Genomic DNA, 21,140 nt, shown 5'->3' with positions numbered 1-21,140 from the left:
CAGAAGATGGAGATCTTAAAAAAGAAAGAAAGAAAAAAAAGCCATTACCGCCACTCTGAATGAGCACTCAGTTGACCTAACCTCCTCACCTCCTTTCCCTCCCTCGTTCACCTCCTTCTCGCTCCTCCGTCATCAGCGTGACTAGTGGAATGGAATGGGTGGATGACTCAGCGTGTTGAGAATGGCTGCTGGCTGCTGGCTGCTGAAAACTGTTGCGATGTGTGGGTAGTGCTTGACCAAGAAAGCGTTGACTGTTCTTTTAATTAGAATAAACCCAGGCCAAGAAAGCTTTGACTTCTTTTAAATATAATAAACCCAGGCCAAGAAAGCTTTGACTATTCCTTTATAAGAAGCCCATGCCAAGAAAGCTTTGACTATTCTTTTAAATATAAAGTTTCAAGTGTACGATATGTAGTGGTGGCATATGAGTAACAGGAGTTGAAGCAACTCTCACCTTTTCCTTCTTTAGCGTAATCAGTAAAGTGCCTATTTTAAAATGCTTTGGTAGTTTGCAGATGTTGATTTACAAGGTAAAATGGTGTGTGATTTATTTAGGAGTCTTATATAGTAACGTACGTTTTCCTCCCGAACTGAGGAAAACGTTAAGATTGGGCTAGACGAGAGAAACTTTTGCAAGATGGGCAGGGTAGGTTATGGTAAGGGGAGCCTCGGTTTGATAAACTATAGTAGTCAGCATTGCTCTGACCCAGTCTCTGGGCGAAACTTTCAATATGAATACAGATAAAGGTTAGTAAATAGCTCGGGTATAATTATCAGCTAGCTTGTACGCGATAAAAGAATAAATGTTGTCTGTCTACTAGTCCTGTGGAATCTCATGATACTCTCGGGCTTATGCGGTTTCTTCTGTTGCGAGTATCAATACAGTTAAATTTTCATCTGATCCACTCTCGTGAGTTAAAACGGTACTTCCTCTCTTAAAATTTGGTGCCTTGTAATAGTCCTTACTTGAGCGTCGTCGATCGGCAGCTTAGTTTTAGATTACTGTGTTTGTTTAATGATCACTTTAGCTTAAATTCTGAAACTGGGTTTGAAACCAAGTCTTGATAGACATGGAATGTGAGTGTGGGTAAAAAACCTGTATGTCCTGTCAGTATACCACTACCAACAAGTGTTTGCACCCAGTCAGCTCTTTTCTGGTTTACAGACTTAGTCACAGAAGTATAACCAGGAGCAACAATATTTCAGCTTTAACATGCACCTCTCTGTGAAGAGATTCCTTTGCTGTCCTTTACCTGGTCAGACTGGGGAAAAATTAACTCTGGTGGTCTCCTTCCCTTCATGGAGGCATTGCCATTTCATGCCCTGGACAGATATGCCGTATAATCCGGAACTCGGTCACAAATGTTATAATGCTGATTTAAGGTACCATATGTTTTTCGTTTAGTTTTGCTCTAACTTGAGTTTCGGCCAGTACTACCCATTGTTTCGGATTTGCCTTAGGATGTGTGTTAGGTTACCATTATCATGATCGGACATAAGTGGTCATGTCTTTGGTAGAGTACTCGTAAAAACACTCAGCCCACTCATTCGTCTTTTAAGAGCTATCGATACCCCGTCGTTGTACTTTGAACGTTCTGTGCTGATGTTCTGACTCGACGGTGGCTCCTAACCCTTGGGTGTGTCTGGGAGCTAGATTTGCTAATTGAAACTATAATTGGGTATCAGGATGCGTGAGATAGAGCTCTCTCTCTCTCTCTCTCTCCCCATTGGAACCGGTACCTGGTTGCGGTACTGTGCATTACAGTGTAGCAAAATAAAATTACCTACCCTACGTGTTTACTGTGGTTGTTGCACCACATTGCTTGCCACAGTATCTGCTGCCTCGTCATAGTCCTGTCGAACGAGATGGCATCAGTACTCCACCCAGAACCTTTCCAGCCAATGGGTATTTTCTTATTTTCTGTATGTGCTTTAGCATTTATTGCAGAGGCTTGTTAAAATTCCAGATATCTCTTATGCATGACCCATAATAAAAGTGCCGTACGGCGGTACCTGATGCAAGTGACATTGATTACTGGTCTGGATCTTTTCTTTCTTTAGCATTAACACTGAACATTTAACTTCTTGTGCTGCCTTGTATCTCGAAATACTAGAATATATTCTGTGTTTTGGAAACATTTGACAATATGGCTTATATTTGGAAACATAGTTTTTTCTAAAACAGTGTATTTGTGTCAGGAACTGGCCGAAGAGATAGAAGCACCTGACATCAGGCAAAGCGATAACCAGCTATTCGAACATTTTGTTTTTATTTTCATTAAAATAAAAGACAGCTGAACAGGATAAAACTTATAATAATGATAGTAACTGAAGTACACCAAGAGTTGAGCTAATTGTCAAATCTTTATCACTGTAGCTACACAGCATTTCTGGTGGGGGTCACTGAGGCAGCCATATAGGACATCGGATTTGAGTCCCGCCACCGTCGGTCACTGCAGTTGATGAGCAAGAGGCAGGGCTTTAGAAAATGTGTCAGTTAGATTCTGATCCCCTCCCCCCCCCCCACACACACACACACTCGATCCCTTTCCTGGCCCGTCCTGCGTGTACGGTACGTTATGGTAGGATGTGGGTTGGCCAGGAAAGTATTGTTGTTGATCTGTATGCTAGTGATCCAGATAATTAGTGAATGTCATTCCTTTTTCTTGTTTATTTATTTATTTATTTATTTATTTATTGTAGAAAATACCGGACATAACTTGTTATTGTACATAACCCGTTCATGTATAACCTGTGTGGACTGATGATGCGGATGTCTCCCAGGACAGGTGGGGGTGAGGGAGGTGCAGTGAGGCAAGGCGAGACAGAACGGTGGGCGGCAGGTGTGTGCGGCTGCGGCTGCGGCAGAAGCTCGCTATGTGCACCTGGTGAGTGGTATCCATGTGTTGTGACTCACACTAGGTAAAGGTAGTACCCACAGCAAACAGTATTTCCAGCTGTCATTTGTGATTATTGTTTCCTGTGTGTAAAATGTAATAGAAAAAATATGGGGGGAGGGGCTTCAATGTATGCCTTTCGACTACCCAAGGATCATTAAAGCAATCAGTATTCTCTAAGTCCCAGTCTCCCTCTAAAATACGGCCGCAACAGTCAGCGTAGCATCACATCCACAACCCCTGGTGTACCGCTGGGTGACAGGGAGATGAGGGGTTCACCAAGCTTGAGCGGCTCCAGAATCAAAACTCACATTCTTCCATCCTTTTCCTCGGCAGTTGTGGTTGATAGTAAATTTTATTCCCCACCCCCTCCCATCTTGTGACGCTGAATATAGTCATGTTACCCTCCAGACGATTTTTATTATCGCCCGCCTTTAGCAAGGCAGAGCGATAATGTTTTTGCCAGTGTGTGTGTGTGTGTGTGTGTGTGTGTGTGTGTGTGTGTGTGTGTGTGTGTGTGTATGTGTGTTCCCAACATATCTCGAAAAGTTGTGGACTAATTTTCACCAAGCCTTGAGGAAATAGCAACTATGTGGATGTACAGAAGCCAAGTACTTTTGGTGTGGATTCGATCAATGACGGCCAAATGCCAGCCGTTTTTTTTTTTTTTTTTTTTTTTTTCCTCCAATGGACCGGCTATTGCGAAGCGCGGTGACTGAATTCCGTAGAATTTTGCGATTTTCCCTCAAATTTATTTTGTAGGTAATTTGCATCTTGTCCAACGACATTTTGGCGGGCGATTAGCATTCGGCCCCCGAATGCTTTTGTTTAATTTAACTTAGGACTAGAGTAGTTAATAGGTTAATGAAGGCTGCATCTGACCCATCTGTTTCGAAAAGTCCGTCCTTAAATACCTTCGTCAGAACTCAAGAATAACATTAAAATATTGTTCCTGGTGTGAAGGCGTTATTTGCATTGATGGATGGTAATTTCACCTGTTGATGATGATGAAGGTGCTGTTGTTGCTTCAGGTTCATCTGGACGTGAACTCGGTGGACTGCAGGTTGAAGTCGCCGTTCCGTTAATCATCCTTCTTTCAAGGGCTTGGGAGGGAGTTGAGGGACGTTTGTGTGGCAGGGCTCTTGGGCCGCCCACATGTCTGTGTCACTGCAAGTAGGCGTCCCTCACCAAAACCAATTTTAGTTTTATCAAGGAATAGTAATATAACGATGGCTTATATTGCCGGTAGTGCGAGAAAAAATTGCCTCAGTGATGGAGAGACTACAGCTACAAATTACATACCACCTAGAGTTTCAAATGTAAATATCTGCATGAGCTCCAAAATGAGACATGACAGACATCCACTCGATCCACACACGACTCAGCATCTCTTACGTTATGGTTTCTGTGGCACCAGGGATTCACACTGTCCACTCTTTGTAGCCAGCCTGAAGGTGGTGTGGGGGTGAAGGTGGTGTGGGGTGTAATGGTGGTGTGGGGTGTAATGGTGGTGTGGGGTGTGAAGGTGGTGTGGGGTGTAATGGTGGTGTGGGGTGTAATGGTGGTGTGGGGTGTAATGGTGGTGTGGGGTGTGAAGGTGGTGTGGGGTGTGAAGGTGGTGTGGGGTGTGAAGGTGGTGTGGGGTGTAATGGTGGTGTGGGGTGTAATGGTGGTGTGGGGTGTGAAGGTGGTGTGGGGTGTTATGGTGGTGTGGGGTGTAATGGTGGTGTGGGGTGTAATGGTGGTGTGGGGGTGAAGGTGGTGTGGGGGTGAAGGTGGTGTGGGGTGTAATGGTGGTGTGGGGTGTAATGGTGGTGTGGGGTGTAATGGTGGTGTGGGGTGTAATGGTGGTGTGGGGTGTAATGGTGGTGTGGGGTGTAATGGTGGTGTGGGGTGTAATGGTGGTGTGGGGTGTGAAGGTGGTGTGGGGTGTGAAGGTGGTGTGGGGTGTGAAGGTGGTGTGGGGTGTAATGGTGGTGTGGGGTGTAATGGTGGTGTGGGGTGTAATGGTGGTGTGGGGTGTGAAGGTGGTGTGGGGTGTAATGGTGGTGTGGGGTGTAATGGTGGTGTGGGGTGTAATGGTGGTGTGGGGTGTAATGGTGGTGTGGGGTGTGAAGGTGGTGTGGGGTGTAATGGTGGTGTGGGGTGTGAAGGTGGTGTGGGGTGTAATGGTGGTGTGGGGTGAAGGTGGTGTGGGGTGTGAAGGTGGTGTGGGGTGTTCTGGTGGTGTGGGGTGTGAAGGTGGTGTGGGGTGTAATGGTGGTGTGGGGTGTGAAGGTGGTGTGGGGTGTAATGGTGGTGTGGGGTGTGAAGGTGGTGTGGGGTGTGAAGGTGGTGTGGGGGTGAAGGTGGTGTGGGGTGTGAAGGTGGTGTGGGGTGTAATGGTGGTGTGGGGGTGAAGGTGGTGTGGGGTGTGAAAGTGGTGTGGGGGTGAAGGTGGTGTGGGGTGTGAAGGTGGTGTGGGGTGTTATGGTGGTGTGGGGTGTAATGGTGGTGTGGGGGTGAAGGTGGTGTGGGGTGTAATGGTGGTGTGGGGTGTGAAGGTGGTGTGGGGTGTAATGGTGGTGTGGGGTGTGAAGGTGGTGTGGGGTGTAATGGTGGTGTGGGGTGTGAAGGTGGTGTGGGGTGAAGGTGGTGTGGGGTGTGAAGGTGGTGTGGGGTGTAATGGTGGTGTGGGGTGAAGGTGGTGTGGGGTGTAATGGTGGTGTGGGGGTGAAGGTGGTGTGGGGTGTAATGGTGGTGTGGGGGTGAAGGTGGTGTGGGGTGTAATGGTGGTGTGGGGTGTGAAGGTGGTGTGGGGTGTAATGGTGGTGTGGGGTGTGAAGGTGGTGTGGGGTGTAATGGTGGTGTGGGGTGTGAAGGTGGTGTGGGGTGTAATGGTGGTGTGGGGTGTGAAGGTGGTGTGGGGTGAAGGTGGTGTGGGGTGTGAAGGTGGTGTGGGGTGTGAAGGTGGTGTGGGGTGTAATGGTGGTGTGGGGGTGAAGGTGGTGTGGGGTGTAATGGTGGTGTGGGGTGTGAAGGTGGTGTGGGGTGTAATGGTGGTGTGGGGTGTAATGGTGGTGTGGGGTGTAATGGTGGTGTGGGGTGTAATGGTGGTGTGGGGTGTGAAGGTGGTGTGGGGTGTGAAGGTGGTGTGGGGTGTAATGGTGGTGTGGGGTGTAATGGTGGTGTGGGGTGTAATGGTGGTGTGGGGTGTAATGGTGGTGTGGGGTGTAATGGTGGTGTGGGGTGTGAAGGTGGTGTGGGGTGTAATGGTGGTGTGGGGTGTAATGGTGGTGTGGGGTGTAATGGTGGTGTGGGGTGTAATGGTGGTGTGGGGTGTAATGGTGGTGTGGGGTGTAATGGTGGTGTGGGGTGTAATGGTGGTGTGGGGTGTAATGGTGGTGTGGGGTGTAATGGTGGTGTGGGGTGTAATGGTGGTGTGGGGTGTTATGGTGGTGTGGGGGTGGTGTAAAGGTGCTTGTCGACATCGTTAATGTTACCTGTGTTACATACGGTGCCTGTTTTGACGGGCATTGTGGTAGGCAGTGATGTTTGTACAATATTGTCTTGTACGCCGGCCGTTTAATAGCGGTTTTGTTTTAGATGGATGGAAATTCTGGTCCTGTGTCCGGTAAATAAAATGACATTTAACTGTCTAGCCTTCGCATATCAGGTGACATTCTAAGTTGAGATTAGTGTAATATGTTATTGTGCTTCATGGTGATACTGTCCAGTACATCGTTGTTTTGATTTCTGGTTCTGAGGGCAGTTCAAGTACCCTAATTGTAATGGTAAGTACTGTCTCTTCTGAGAGCGTTGTAGATGGCGAGGTTTTAATGTTTCAGCACGAAATTTAGACTTCTGTTTCTAAACTGTAAGATAATCTAGCTCGTGTTCAGGATATGTGTCCCCACGTTTATCGCTTCCCCCCTCTTCCCGCTGTCCCCTCCTTCCTCTTATCTCCACTCTCTCTCCACTCTCCTGTCTTCTTTGTTTGCCCAGCTGATTACTGCGTGGGGAGTCCAGCCAACCGCCATCTTAGTGAACATCACGTGGACCACTTACGGGTGGTAATGACCCTGCCAGTGACTGGTGTAACCTACCTCCTGTTTCGAGTATCAGGTGTCTTCTAGCGTAGATCAAGGTCCATATCTGGACCATGGCGTAGATAACCTACTGGCATGTGTAGTGATGGGATGAAGTGGTGAGCTAATTAGTAGTACAGGAGTTTAGCTTATGTACAGCAGAGTTGGTTTGGCTCATGCAGCGGGCTAGCATAGAAGTCTTTCCTTTCAAAATGAAAAAGAAATGGCACTCAGAGACCGCAGTACCCGCGCCCTGTTTCTTTGTCTTTTGACCTCGGTCTTTCATTATTATTTTTCTAAGCGTAATCACATCATTCTTCCCTGACCCGTATCATTTCCAGCCAGCTCGGACCTGAACTGTTTTAAGATTACCTTGCCCTGTGACCATGACTTCTGCCCGATTGTTGTCAGAACCGAATCACTTAATCCTTGCATGACCCTCAACTCTTACACCAGTTCGATCCAAATCGGATCGGAACTGCTTGAGTTGAATTTACCCTGTGACAATGATTTTTTATATATTGCTTTGAAAAACATATCATTTCATGTCTGGATGACCTTCGACCCTTGCACCAAGATTGCCCTACTTCGAATTAAAACTACTGTCCCCCCCTCCCCACACACACTACATGCAAGGCACCCCCACTCTTCGTTCATACCTAATCCATCTGTCTCTAGCCCTGCACCCATAGTCTTCCCCGTGAACCTACTGCACTCCCCTTTTACTCGTATACTCTGCAGCAGTATATATTGTCTACCCTCACCCCACCTATTCCCTGATTATCCTAGGCTGCGTTGCATCAGGCTGTGCGGGAGGCGGGGCTACCGTTGCACAGGAAACTGCGAAACACAGTATGAGTACTAGCAGCGAGATGTTGTCTTTGCCTTTGATACGCATTTCTGTATAATAATAATAATAATAATAACAATAATAATAATAATAATAATTACAGTAATGCTGATGGTAGGAAGGAAATTGTATTCCACTAAGGTTTTATAATAAGAATAAATATGTTACTGAAATGATAAGCCGAATCCAAGAACTAAACATTAGCGCTTATCATGGATGTGAATTATGAAGTATAACCTTGCTGCTTCAGTTCCGAGTATGATATATGATTTACAGGATTCCAAGTCCTGCTGCCACCAAGTCTAGAATGTGTACAGTATGTGAACTCACGAGTGGCTTAGCCCAAACGTTACTAGTTTGGTGGGTTCAAGTAGGGTATATAGCTTAGTGGTGGCGGGACTTGAGGTCAAGTACGAATACTGATGAGAGATAAAAGTACGTTTTATAGCCAGTTGCAAGTACATACGGTGTACTTGACATCAAGTAACTACTTTTGTTGTAGATAATATTCCTTCGCTACACCGGTATGTAAATCAAAATGTCTAAATTAGCAGCTGTCAGTCAACTTTATTTCACGGTACAACATGTAAAAGATTTCATAAATGTACTGACTTCTTGACTGAACTACCGCCATTAAATTATATTTGAGTTAATTGGTAAAATTACGGCTGTAGTTATGACATACCTGCATAGGCACAGTACTGTATTAAAAGCTGTTGTGAAATTTCTAGTTGTATTGCCACATGATTCCATACCAGTATACACATACCGGTAGTGTTTACTGGAGCAGTGAGTTGTGGTAAACGGCTGCCGAATTCTGAAAGCAGATCCCAGATGTGTAGACAGACCCCCAGGCTCTTGACAGTACGGAACCCATAATGGGATGCAGCGTGTTGGACTTCTCTGTCTATGCTACAGAATGCGCACTCTGTCGCCCGACATGTGTGCAAACTTTGTTTCATAAATGACTGTCAGAAACTGAAAGCCTGTATACACCTTAACCTTGCATTTTTAAGAACACGGTCATGAGAGACTGGAATGGAGAGTGGTAGATAATTAACTTGTGGATTCGTAGTGGGATTCATATGACAAATAAAAGGTATCATTTGCATTATCGTGTTAGAAAATGACACCAAATTACTCATTTAATTTTAGATAGTTTAATATGTATTTGGAACTATGTAGCTACATAATTGTACCTAATTTTCTCAAGTATATCGGGGATAATTACAATACAGTAAAACCACAGGGTTGCCACTGTGTCCCGTTATCCAAAGCAAAAACAACAACAGAAAAAATCGGACAAGATACAGTTCAGTACATTTTTAAAGATAAAATATTCTCAGTATCACGTTGACAAGATGAGAGAAACGTCAGTAATCCAGTGGATCATTATGTGCCCCCTCTGTCTTGTAACAGAAGAATTCGTCAAGGGGTGACGGGACTTGTGGTAATCCTAAACGATGAGCTTATAGTACGTGTATATTAAACTGTGTCTAAGTTGTTTCTGAGTCAAGACCAGGCACGCACCTGTACCATACAACTATGTATACTCTTTGCCACTCCTATCCTTAGATTCACCAACGTACCTTCACCCTCCCACCCACTGCACTCATATTACACCCTCACTCTCCCACCCTCTGCACTCATATTACACCCTCACCCACTGCCCATTGCACTCATACCCTCACCCTCTCACTCCCTTTCACTTGTACTGTCTCCCACTCACGCTGCTGCCTCACCCACATACACTTGTCCCCACCCACAAGCACCCAGCCCCACCCACCCACTCCCATCCACAAACACCCATACCCACCCACAAACACCCAGTTCCACCCACAAACACCCAGTCCCACCCACAAACACCCAGTCCCACCCACAGACACCCTGCCCCACCCACATTTGCCATTTCCACCCACTTACACCCATCTCCACTTACGTGCACCCATTCCCACTCACATACACCCATTTCACTCACACGCATTCCCAATTACGTCCACCCATTCACACACACACACACACACACACACACACATTCCTGCTTACATTCATTCCCACTCACATATGCCTATTCTCAGTTACATACACCCATTCCCACTTACACCCATCCCCACGTACATACACCCATCCACACGTACATGCACCCGTCCCCACGTACATACACCCATTCCCACTTACATACACATTCCCACATACATACACCCATTCCCACATACATACACACATTCCCACTTACGTACACACATTCCCACATACATACATACACCCATTCCCACATACATACACACATTCCCACTTACACACACACATTCCCATGTATATACGCCTGTTTCCTCTTACATACAGACATTCCCACGTACATACACACATTCCCACTTACACCCATTCCCACAAACGTAAACCTTTTCTCATCCACTAGCACCTAACCCACCCATACACACCCATTCCCACCCACATACACCCATTTCTGCCTACCCGCACCCACCCACACTGCCATCGTATTCTTCCATCAGCACTGTTACCCTGACCCATACCCATACATACCCATCATCCCACAGGGCAAAGGTCAAGGATGTATAATCAACCCACTGAGCTGAGATAATGAGGTATAAGAGGGTGAGGCAGGCAGGAGCAGGTGGGAGGGAGGGGGAGTAAGATTTGGTGGTATGGGAGGGAAGGGAGGCAGGGGAGGGTGGTATGGGAGGGAAGGGAGGCAGGGGAGGGTGGTATGGGAGGGAAGGCGGGTAGGAGAGGGTGGTATGAGAGGGAAGGGGGTTAGGAGAGGGTGGTATGGGGGGGATAGGAGAGTGTGATAGGGGGGTTAGGAGAGGGTGGTATGAGAGGGAAAGGGGATAGGAGAGAGTGATAGGGGAGGGAAGGGAGATGGAAGAAGGTGGTATGGGAGGGAAGGAGGATAGGAGAGGGTGGAATGGGAAGTAAGGGAGGTAGGAGAGGGTGGTATGGGAGGGAAGGGGGGGTAGGAGAGGGTGGTATGGGAGGGAAGGGGGGTTAGGAGAGGGTGGTATGGGAAGGAAGGGGTGGTGAAAGAGGATGGTGAAGAGAGTGACATAGGAGGGAAGGGGGAGGGAAGAAGGTGGTATGGGAGGGAAGGGGGAGGGAAGAAGGTGGTATGGGAGGGAAGGGGGAGGGAAGAAGGTGGTATGGGAGGGAAGGGGGAGGGAAGAGGGTGGTATGGGAGGGAAGGGGGATGGAAGAGGGTGGTATGGGAGGGAAGGGGGATGGAAGAGGGTGGTATGGGAGGGAAGGGGGAGGGAAGAGGGTGGTATGGGAGGGAAAGAGGATGGAAGAGGGTGGTATGGGAGGGAAGGGGAATAGGTGAGGATGATACAGGTGAGAGGTAGGGAGACAGAAGATGGTAGAGGAGGAAGAGGTAAGAGAAGAGGGAGAAACAGAAGGGAAGGGGGCAAGATGTGGGTATGTATGGGAGTGAAGGGTAAAGAAGGGTAATACGGGAAGAAAGAGAGGTTTGGATAAGAGGGAAGGGGAGGGGGGTTAAGAGACGGTTGTTTGGGAGGGAGAGGGGGATTGGAGGAACTGGTGAGGGTGGGAAAGTGAGAGAGGAGGAGGAGGAGAGGAGCGGGAGAGAGACGTGGCAGGGTTGGTGAAGATGAGAAAGAGGAGTTAGAAATAAGTGTGTGGCTTTAGAGAGAGTCTCTTGAGACCCTACGTGAGACTGACCACGGGATCTGAAGGATTAATTTTGACTTTTTCCACCTTAACCACCATCACTGCCACAAAATATGCTATCCCTACCTTTTGTAGACAAAGTGTTATTATCGCAAACTTCTCGAAAATTTATTACAATTTGCATAATTTACTGAAACTAAAAAACAGACATGGTTTGTCCCAGACACCAAGAAACGGCCCAAAAGTCGTACAACCGCTAAAAAGAAGAGGAAGACGCAACAGGCTACCCCTCAAAAGTTTATATTGGAAGATAAGTGAAACCAAGCAGTGAATGGTAAACCTGGATCCCAAGGTGCAAAGTTATGAAAGCGACACATTTTGTTAATACCTTCGCACAACCGTCTAACTTAAAACTCATCTTCTGTGGCCATTCCCGACCGTTCATGACCATCCCACTTATCCTACCCGCTCCAATCTGCCCAATCCACGTTCTCTTGTCTCCCCTTCCCCCCCAAAAAAAAAATTAGTAATAATAATAATAATAGTAATAATAATAATAATAATAATAATAACTAATAATAATAATAATAATAATAATAGTAAATAACATTAATTCAAAATTCAGAATATCTGCTTGAAAAGTCTGAAGCATTCAGAATAACGTACAAACATATATACCGGAACTTGATTCCAGTCCACATACATTGACTTCCACAATAGGTGTAGAGGAGTGTTGGTAGAAGTAGAGCAAATGAGGTAAAGGCCGCATAATGCAGGAAGGGGTGAACATACCTTTTTTTTTTTTTTTTTCCCCTCGCATCTGCTTACTTCTCAGGCATAAGGACCTCTTGTTCTGTTCTCCGGCTGTCGTCATTTATATCCGTCTCTGAGTGGCAGTAATAGCCCCCTCAGTTCCGCACTTCATCTCCCATTTCATTTTCTCATCTGTCATCCCATCCTCCCCCTTTCGCCTGCCCCCTCACCATCCCCATCTTTCTTAATCTTTCCCACTCCGCCTCCCCCTCCTCACCTACCCTCTTACACTCCGCTTTTCTCCTGCGGCCCTGCCCCCTCACCCTTCTCCGTCTCGCCTACCCCTCCACCCCCACCCCTTCTCCTGCCATCCCTCCTTCCCCCATCCCGCCTTCCCTCCCGCCCTCCTCCTGCATCTTTCTCCTCGGCCTTGACCGTCTTCCTTTTTTATATTAATAACGAGGGTGAGGGGTTGTGTGCAGTGTAGCTAGAGCCGTGATGCAGTAGTGGTGTCTTCAGACATTTACTTCAACATTTATTACTTTTTTGAGTCACTGAGGATAAAGGTATATTCACAACTACTTTCAGACTCCTTAATTTCTCAACGTCTCTGTCTTACACTTTTTTTTTTTTTTTCACCGTTGTATTTAATTTCAGGCACATACCAAACTAGTATTGGTTCACTTGATTGCTAATGGAACACGCATGCACGTAGGCTTCCGCACCTCAGGTGCTTTTTCTTTTTGCATTCATGAATTATAGCCTGCACATATTGTATCACATTCTTTCAGTTTATGACGCCTCTTTTGATGACCTACACTGCTGATGTTTAGGAAAATAGCGTGGATTTATTTTAACATAGGTATCCCCTTATGATAATATGTCATTCACAGTTAACTGGAACCTGATTAACTAATTAATGTACATTCTCTTCAAAACGGGGTTATCGAGGCAGCTTATTTGTTGTACGAACTTTGTGGACCACATCAATGCATACCGTATAGTATGATGACATCTTTCTGTGTGCTTCATTAAACGTGAGAGTGACATGTGCTGCTCTGTTGTTACTGTTGCTCAGGGAGCAGGCCTGGATTTAACCCGTTGCCACGCTCAGGGCGGGCATCCAGCAACACTCATCTTCACAGGGTGTGTTACCCTCCCATCTCAACGCAATTTACCTTCTTTCCACCCACTCCACCCATTTCCCTCCCTTCCCCTGTGCATCAAACTTATCCCCAGCACCTTCACACCCCACTTATTTTCACAGGGATTCTTGTCCAGTCCCACCCCACTATTACCCATCTCACTCATTTTTACATTTCATCAGGCTTCAGGTACATTATATGATAACAGCACCTGCTTGCTTACACTGTATTTTGTTGGAGAAAACTTTTAATGAAGCCACCAGGACATGGGAAGCAGTTCCATCTTGTGCAGCATTTGTGACAAGTGGGTGTATAACATATGTAGTGGTATTAGAGGTAGACTGAAATATGCCGATTTCATGCTTGTGGTGTGTCAGGGAGAGCATGTGGAGATTGTCAGGTATGATAGGATCTTGCTGGCGAGTCTCTTGAGTAAGTGAAAGATTTGTTACTGGGGAGACATGTTATGTGCTGGAGGTGGGGCTGGAGTGAGAAGTGGTTGGAAGAAGTTCAGGGAGCTGTTGCCTTAAATGATACTGAGAGGGCTCTCCTTCTGTGCCAAGGGATCTTTGTATGTGGCATGTGTTAGGCGTGTAATGCTGTGTGGTAGTGGGACCTGGGCAGTAAAGGAAGAGGATATTCGCAGGCTCAGACGTACAAGAACGACAGTGATTAAGTGGATATGCAGTGCATCCTTGAATGTGAGGCTTGAGGGGGCTAGGTTTAAGATAGAAGAGTTTAGAGGAAGGGTGGGACTGGAGTGTATGAGTATTGGTGTTGTGATGAGGAGAGGTAGACTGAGATGGTTTGGGCATGTGGAGAGGATGGGGGATGACAGTTGGGTGCAGAAAGTTAGAAGTGTGAACGTTGGGGACAGGGTTGTGAGAGGCAGACTGAAAAAAGCTGGAGACGAGGTCATAGAGTGTGACCTCCGGGATAAGGGACTGAATAGGGAAGCTGCCAGAGATTGCGCAGCATGGAGAGCTGCCATTAGGTCACCAAGGCCGATGCATGCAAGCATGCTGAAGCCTTTATGAATGAAACAGTATGAAACGATTACCATGCCTATACCGGCTGGCCTACAATATCCCGCATAGAATGTATTACTGGTAAGTTACCCTCGTTGTACCCCTTTACCAACTGCCGTTCCAGCCTATCCTGCCCACTGCTCTGGATCCATCCCACCCTTTTCTAACCCCTCTACCCTGCACATTGGTTATCTAAGAGAAATCTGTGACTTACACCTTCCCACCACTAACACATTCCACAATGCATCACCCACTTTCACAGGCTGTACTCATCCTGCCCATCCTCTCCAGCCACCACCATTTTATCCACCCCACCTGCTCCTTACCATCCACACTACCCATCTATTCTTTCACTTTTAACTTATACCTTACCAGTAACCATCCCATCTTTTTCTCTTCTGATGTGATAAATAGCATAAGATTGACTCCCTTAATAACCTTCCAACCTGCAGTGCCCATATTTTTAGGATGTACTGTACAGCTGCCTTCTCCATTATGACCTGCAGTCAATGCTGCCAGTATGGTATGGTACAGATATGTTTCACAAATCATAGCTGGGAAAAATCCAGTAAATCTTAATTACATTGAACTAGTTGTGGAGCAAGGCTGATGATATACCTGATAATTTAGTATTTAGTGGTGTTGATTAGGGAGACTAACAAAGTTAAGGTCAGTTCGTACTGTACTAAATATTGTTTGGTTGACCTGATGAAGTTACATGTATTCACACTATTTACCCAACGCTGCGTTACCCAGCATACACATTATTCAGTTTAAAAAAAAAATCCGACTGAATTAAAGGAGTTTCTTGTTGTTTTACTGCATTAACTGACAGTGCACATGGAAACTGGATTTTTCAAGCTACGTAGGGTGAGAAGTGGTTGGAAGAAGTTCAGGGAGCTCTTGCCTTTCCTGACATTGAGAGGACTCTCCTTATGTGCTAAGGGGTCTTTGTATGCAGCATGTGTTAGGAGTGTAATGCTGTATGGTAGTGAGACCTGGGCAGTAAAGGAGGAGGATATTCGCTGGCTCAGACGTACAGAAATGACAATGATTAGGTGGATGTGTAGTGCATCCCTTCGTGCAAGGTCTGAGGGGGCTGGGTTTTCAATGGAGGAGTTGAGAGGTAGGATGGGACTGGAGTGTATTGGTGTTGTGATGAGGAGAGGTAGATTGAGATGGTTTGGGCATGTGGAGAGGATGGGGGATGATAATTGGGTGAGGAAGGTGAGAAGTATTAATATTGGAGGTGGGGTTATGAAGGGTAGACCAAGAAGACATGGGACGAGGTCATTAAGTGTGACCTCAGGGTTAAGGGACTGAACAGGGAGGCTGCAATAGATCATGCAGCATGGAGAGCCACCATTAGGTGACCAAGGCTGACTCATGCAAGCATGTTGGAGCCTTTAAAAACGAAACGAAATGGAACCTGCCACCTCGCACAATATCCCTGTCACCCACACACCACTGATGATGCCTGCCAAAACAAGAGCCACTGCCTGCTCCACCTCAGTCACAGAGAGTACTCAGTCTGGTATTGGTGTGCGTTACGCTCGTCTTGAAGTTTGTAACCATACCAGAACTTTTGCTGGGGCATATGATGCTTGCCCTTGAGTTATTATAGTATGTGTGTGCATGGCTCATCCTCCTACCATGTGCCTGAGGAACATCCTGTTCAATGAGAAGAGATTATCAGGAGATTAGATGAAAAGTGGTCAGTGAGTCACATATAAGCACTTAATGCTACTGCTTCCATGGAAAATAATAAAATGTATATATAAATGTGCATGCACATGGTGCCAGCCTTTCTCCTGTGTGTTTTGCGACTTACATACAGTCATGTCTTGCTGTACGGTGATAATGCATCAAGTGAAAACCCGGCACACAGCAATTTACTGTACAGTGAGGTCAATATAACATGGGTTCAGTGGAGATAGGAAGGGGGCTATGGCCACAAAACCTAAAAAAAAAAAAATAGAAAAAAAAAAAAGTGCCACCCACCTGAAGTATGCCCCTATGCTGGTCAGAGTCATCACCAAGGGCCTCCCCTGAGGCTGGAGGAGACCTGGAGGCCTGAACAATCACTCCATGTCCCCAGGAGGAGGTGAACAGTGATGGGGAGAGCAAAGCCACAAGGCCAAGGGAGAGAGATGTGATGAGGATGATGGAGAGCGATGCGGTGAGGGCGATGGAGAGCGTAGCGATGAGGCTGAGGGAGAGCTTGGGGGCGTGGCAGCAGAGGAATATGGTGGCATAGCTGCGGGGATGCACAGGGGTGAGCCAGCCAGTGATGAAAACGAGACATACATGACGGAGGCAGGTGAGGCAGGATGTAACATTTGCACCCCACTTGTTGAAGGCCTTGGCTCCTCCTCAGTGCTGGTGGCAAAGGGGAAGAAAGAGGTGATGGTGGTCTGCCATGCTGCCTTTTTCTTAGTTGTCAGGAGTTCTCTCTATGGCCTTAAGTGTTTCCCTGTGCCATATGTTGTCATGCCACTCCTTGCCGGGATCGAGTCCTCGTCCTGGATGTATGAAATTGTCTCGTGCATCTTTCCCAGGATCTCCTTCAAGGTCTTGATGTCAAGAACATGAAGGAACTTATCCTCCCCACTGTCCCCATTGCCATGCTTTGCCCCTACCACACACTTCCTTAGCTCACCAAGTTCCTTTGTTGAGAGTTGCTCATTGTTGCTATCTAGGATCTCTGGAACATCTGCTTTGTTGACCTCCTCAAAACCCACCTCATGTGAGAGATCAAGGATTTCATGCTGGATGTTCACCACTGGTAACCCTATAAAGGAGTACGTACACTCCAGGCATACTTTTCGATAGACAACATTGACTGTGTTTGGCTGCACCACCTTCCACACTGCCATGATGTTGTCGAAGGCATTCTTGATATTTTATTTTTTCCAGAAATGCCACACTGTGTCGGTCTCCCCCAAGTCACTTGCCCTTACCATTTGCTCCATGGTGCAATGGTGCCTTGGCCCATTGGCTGTAGCAACAGTGTTGTGTTAGGGAACAGATGCACCACTTTGATACTATCTATCCAGTCCTCCTTGCTGTGAGGGAGGCTCGAGGTGTTGTCCACCAGGAGAAACAGTTTCCCAGACTACTCCAGCTGGCCTAGTCATGCATGTGAGCAGACAGGTATCCTGTCATGTAAGAGCAGCAGAGTGCAGTGGTCAGCCAAGTCCTGGAGTTACTCTTCCAAATAAACCGAAGGTTCTTCATGTACCCCGCCAGTGTCCAGGGGTTCGCCCAATGATAAACAAGGAGGGGTTTGAGCATAAAGTTCCCCTCTGCATTTGCACTAAGGAAGAGGAGGATGCAGTCTTTGACTGCTTTCAACCCTGGTGCACGTTTCTTCCTATCTTATATACGTCCTATGGGACATACACTTCCAAAACAAGTTCTTCTCGTCAAATTTCAGGACCTGTTTTGGAGAGTTTGCGCCTTCCTCCATGATCACCTTCAGTTTCACAGGGAAGACTTCAGTTGCCACATGGTCAGCACCAGCAGCCTCTCCATACATGGTCACTTGTTCATTGCCAGTATGGGCCTTAAACTGCTCAAACCAACCCATGTTGGGCTTGGCCTCCATTCCTTGCATATTCCTGAGATCTTTCCACAGATCGAGAGCTTTAGTACAGATAACTGTGATGCAGCATCTGCTTTGCTCAGCTCTGTTCATTAACCCACAGCTCTGGGAGTCACTCCATCTCCATCATTACAGGTTCCCTAGTTCTGGTCAGTCGTTTAAGCAGTCAGTGTAGGCACATTCTGTGATGCTGCTAGAACAGCATCTGATTTCTTTATGATTGTAGAGCCTGGGTGATCCTCCTCACTCATTTGCCATCCTTATGGCGTTTAATAATGTCCAGGTTTGCTTCAAGGGGATGGCATACAGTAACATGAAGGAAAAAGTTTAACAATTCCCTTTTAGCCTTGCCCTCAGCAGCATCAGTAGCACCAAACTTTCCACTGGGGGGTAGCACCACCAGACATGATTTCTGAGTTATGAATTTCTGTTCATGTCGTATATAATCATTTATAAGTGCTCCGACATGCTTGCATGCGTTGGCCTTGGTCACTTAGTGGCAGCTCTCCACACTACTCGATCTTTGACAACCTCCCTATTCAGTCCCATAGCCCTGAGGTCACATTGTGTGGACTCATCCCATGTCTTTTTTGGTCTGCCTTTTGCAGCGATACCCTCGATGTTTCCATTTCTCACCATCCTCACCCAGTTGTCATCCTGCATCTTTTCAATATGCCCAAACCATCTCAGCCTGCCTTACTTCATCACAACACCAGTACATGGAGGGAGAGCCCTCCCAGTGTTAGGAGGGGCAACAGCTTCCTGAATTTCCTTGAATCATTCTTTACTCTAGCCACAGATCTAGCTCCAATGCCACCTCCAGCACATAACGTGTCTCCCAAATAACAAAACTCCCCCACACACTGAAGAGACCTAGCACAAGATCAGTCCTTTCAAGCCTGATAGTTTCTGCATGCTCTCCCCTACACACTGCACATACAAATTCGGCATTATTTCACTGCCTATCTCTTATACCATTACTTCTCATATGCACCCACTTATCACAGACACTGCACAAGATGTAGTTACTTCCCACACCTTGTGGCAAAGTGCATGACCACACTCCCTCTGCTTTGACAGTATCACCACCAGCATATGATGTCATTACTTTTGTTTTATCTGCATTTACTCTCAAACTCCTGTGTCCCATTTTAGCTTTCCATTTCCTAAGCATTTCCTCTGCCTCCCTTTCATTCTCTGCAAGCAGCATTTCCCATGAGAGTCCTTTTTGAAGTCACATGAGAGAACTTCAAGCACCGTTACAAACAAGAAAGAAGCTCAAGGCTGACCCCTGATGCATGCCAGCCTTCACAGACTCTTGTCACTCATATCGTCATTCACTCTTACCTGGGTGCAAGCACCCACATACATTGCCATGACCACTCTAAGCAGCCACTCCTCTATCCCAAGCTTTCTTGTTGCCCACATCTCTTCTCAAAGGACTTTGTCAGAGTTTCTCCAAATCTGCAAAAACAAAGTATAGCTTTCTTCATTCCGGTACATTTTTAAGGCCACAAGTACAGCTAAAACTGACTAAAACTGCTCTGTTATCTCCCTCATCCTTATATAATCTTGCATTACACTTGAATCTTGTAGTTTACTCTGGTAGCAGCAATTACCAAATCGGAGACATCCAAAACATTCCTGAGTTTTCTTACACTACTTAACACTATAAATTATTTAGCATACAGATTGAAATAAAGTTACATAATTCAACAAACAATCACATAAATACAATATTTTAGAGAAAAAGAGCTTAAAATTTAATGCATAACTTTACAGAATACCTCCACTCAAAAATAGCAGGACCCATGACTGAAAAAAGATACGAAAAGTATAGAGAACCTTCCAGTACTTCCTATCTAGCAAATCCTGCTTCTCAACACTACCTCCTCTCTAGTCCTTGTGCCATCCTGACAAAACTACACAGTGCTTACAAACATAATCATTAATCCTAATGAAACATCTAGTTATCTATCTATCTATCTATCTATTGCCAGACACCATAATCCCCTAAAGGGTGGCCATTTGACACTGAGTTAGTTGTTTTACAGGGAGGGGCACCAACCCTCCACCAACCCCCTTGTTGACACGTAGGGAGCACGTATGGTTTGGTTATATGGTTACCACCCAGCGTTGTAAATGGTTTCTTGGCTTACAAGCAACCATTTGGCTTGTCACTCAGTGTAAAGCCACCTGTAATGGAAAGAAAAGAAATAAGAAGTGACAGGAAAGATAGGAGAAATAGGAAGAGTACACAGAATAATCCTTAAACTTTTCAGGTCTTCTCCTATGCCGTTTCTGACGATGTCCCTTCTCCTCCACACAGTCCACGCCTCCTGGAATGACATGGTCCTCTTCCTGATTCACTTCTTCCCTCAGGAAAGTGTCACCATCCTCTTGTACTTTGGCTCTTTGGTCCTCCTTAATATCATTGGCTATGGATGTACACAATTCTTTGGGGACATCCCAGCTGTACTGTCCTGGCCCAAGGTACTGCCACAAACGATTTACGTGTACCACCGCTGGGCAAGATTTCCTGCCTCCTTAAATCCGGTACGTTACGTCTGACAGGCGGTTCATCACAGTGTAGGGCCCATCCCACAGGCTCTGCAGCTTTGGTGACCGTGCTTTCTTCTGCTGAGGATTGTAAAGCCAAGCTCTGTCACCATCCTTGAAGCTCACCTCACTTGCCTTGGCATCATACTTGCACTTCATCACTTCCCCTGAAAACTTCAAAGCTCCTCGAACTTAGTGATATACTTTATCCAGTCTTTCCTGAAGATGTTCCGCATAGCTGGAGGTATGTGTAGGCAGGTCTTCACCAGGTGTTCTTCCCATTAAGAGATCAACTGGCAATCATAACTCGTCCCAGCATCAGTTTTGCAGGGGTGTAGCCAGTAGACTCATGGGATGCAAACTGGTGTCATCAGCAGGGATGCAAACTGGTGTCATCAGTAACGCAGGTAATTTCTGGTCCCATTCCCTCTGTCCCCCTGCACAGTACTTGGCCACTTCTTGCCCCAGGGTTCTGTTGAATTTCTCTACCATCCCATGCGACTGTGGCCTTAGTGGGGTCATCCTGGTCTTCTTGTTCCCCAGTAACTTGCAGCACTCATGAAACACAGTATACTCGAAGTTTCTACTC

At 46.3% G+C, this 21,140-nt stretch overlaps 1 protein-coding gene across 6 annotated transcripts in view; it reads left to right on the top strand.

Moving 5' to 3' along the window:
- The window catches only part of LOC145412628 (sphingomyelin phosphodiesterase-like), a 275,380-nt gene that overhangs the window by 31,983 nt on the left and 222,257 nt on the right, over positions 1-21,140 (top strand). For 4 of the 6 annotated variants that reach the window (XM_080282551.1, XM_080282550.1, XM_080282548.1 and 1 more), the window contains exon 2: positions 2,790-2,888. The gene's annotated coding sequence lies outside the window, so the exon portion shown is untranslated. Of the gene's footprint in view, positions 1-2,784; positions 2,889-21,140 lie in introns of all 6 variants that reach the window. The other 2 variants (XM_080282546.1, XM_080282547.1) reach the window with 1 other exon arrangement.

The sequence above is a fragment of the Coenobita brevimanus genome, chromosome 93 (assembly GCF_032717465.1).
Source record: "Coenobita brevimanus isolate Jiangsu-jjx chromosome 93, ASM3271746v2, whole genome shotgun sequence".
In the NCBI taxonomy this organism is placed as follows: domain Eukaryota; kingdom Metazoa; phylum Arthropoda; class Malacostraca; order Decapoda; family Coenobitidae; genus Coenobita; species Coenobita brevimanus.
The sequence above is the reverse complement of the archived record's forward strand: the minus strand, read 5'-3'. Positions and strand labels throughout refer to the sequence as shown.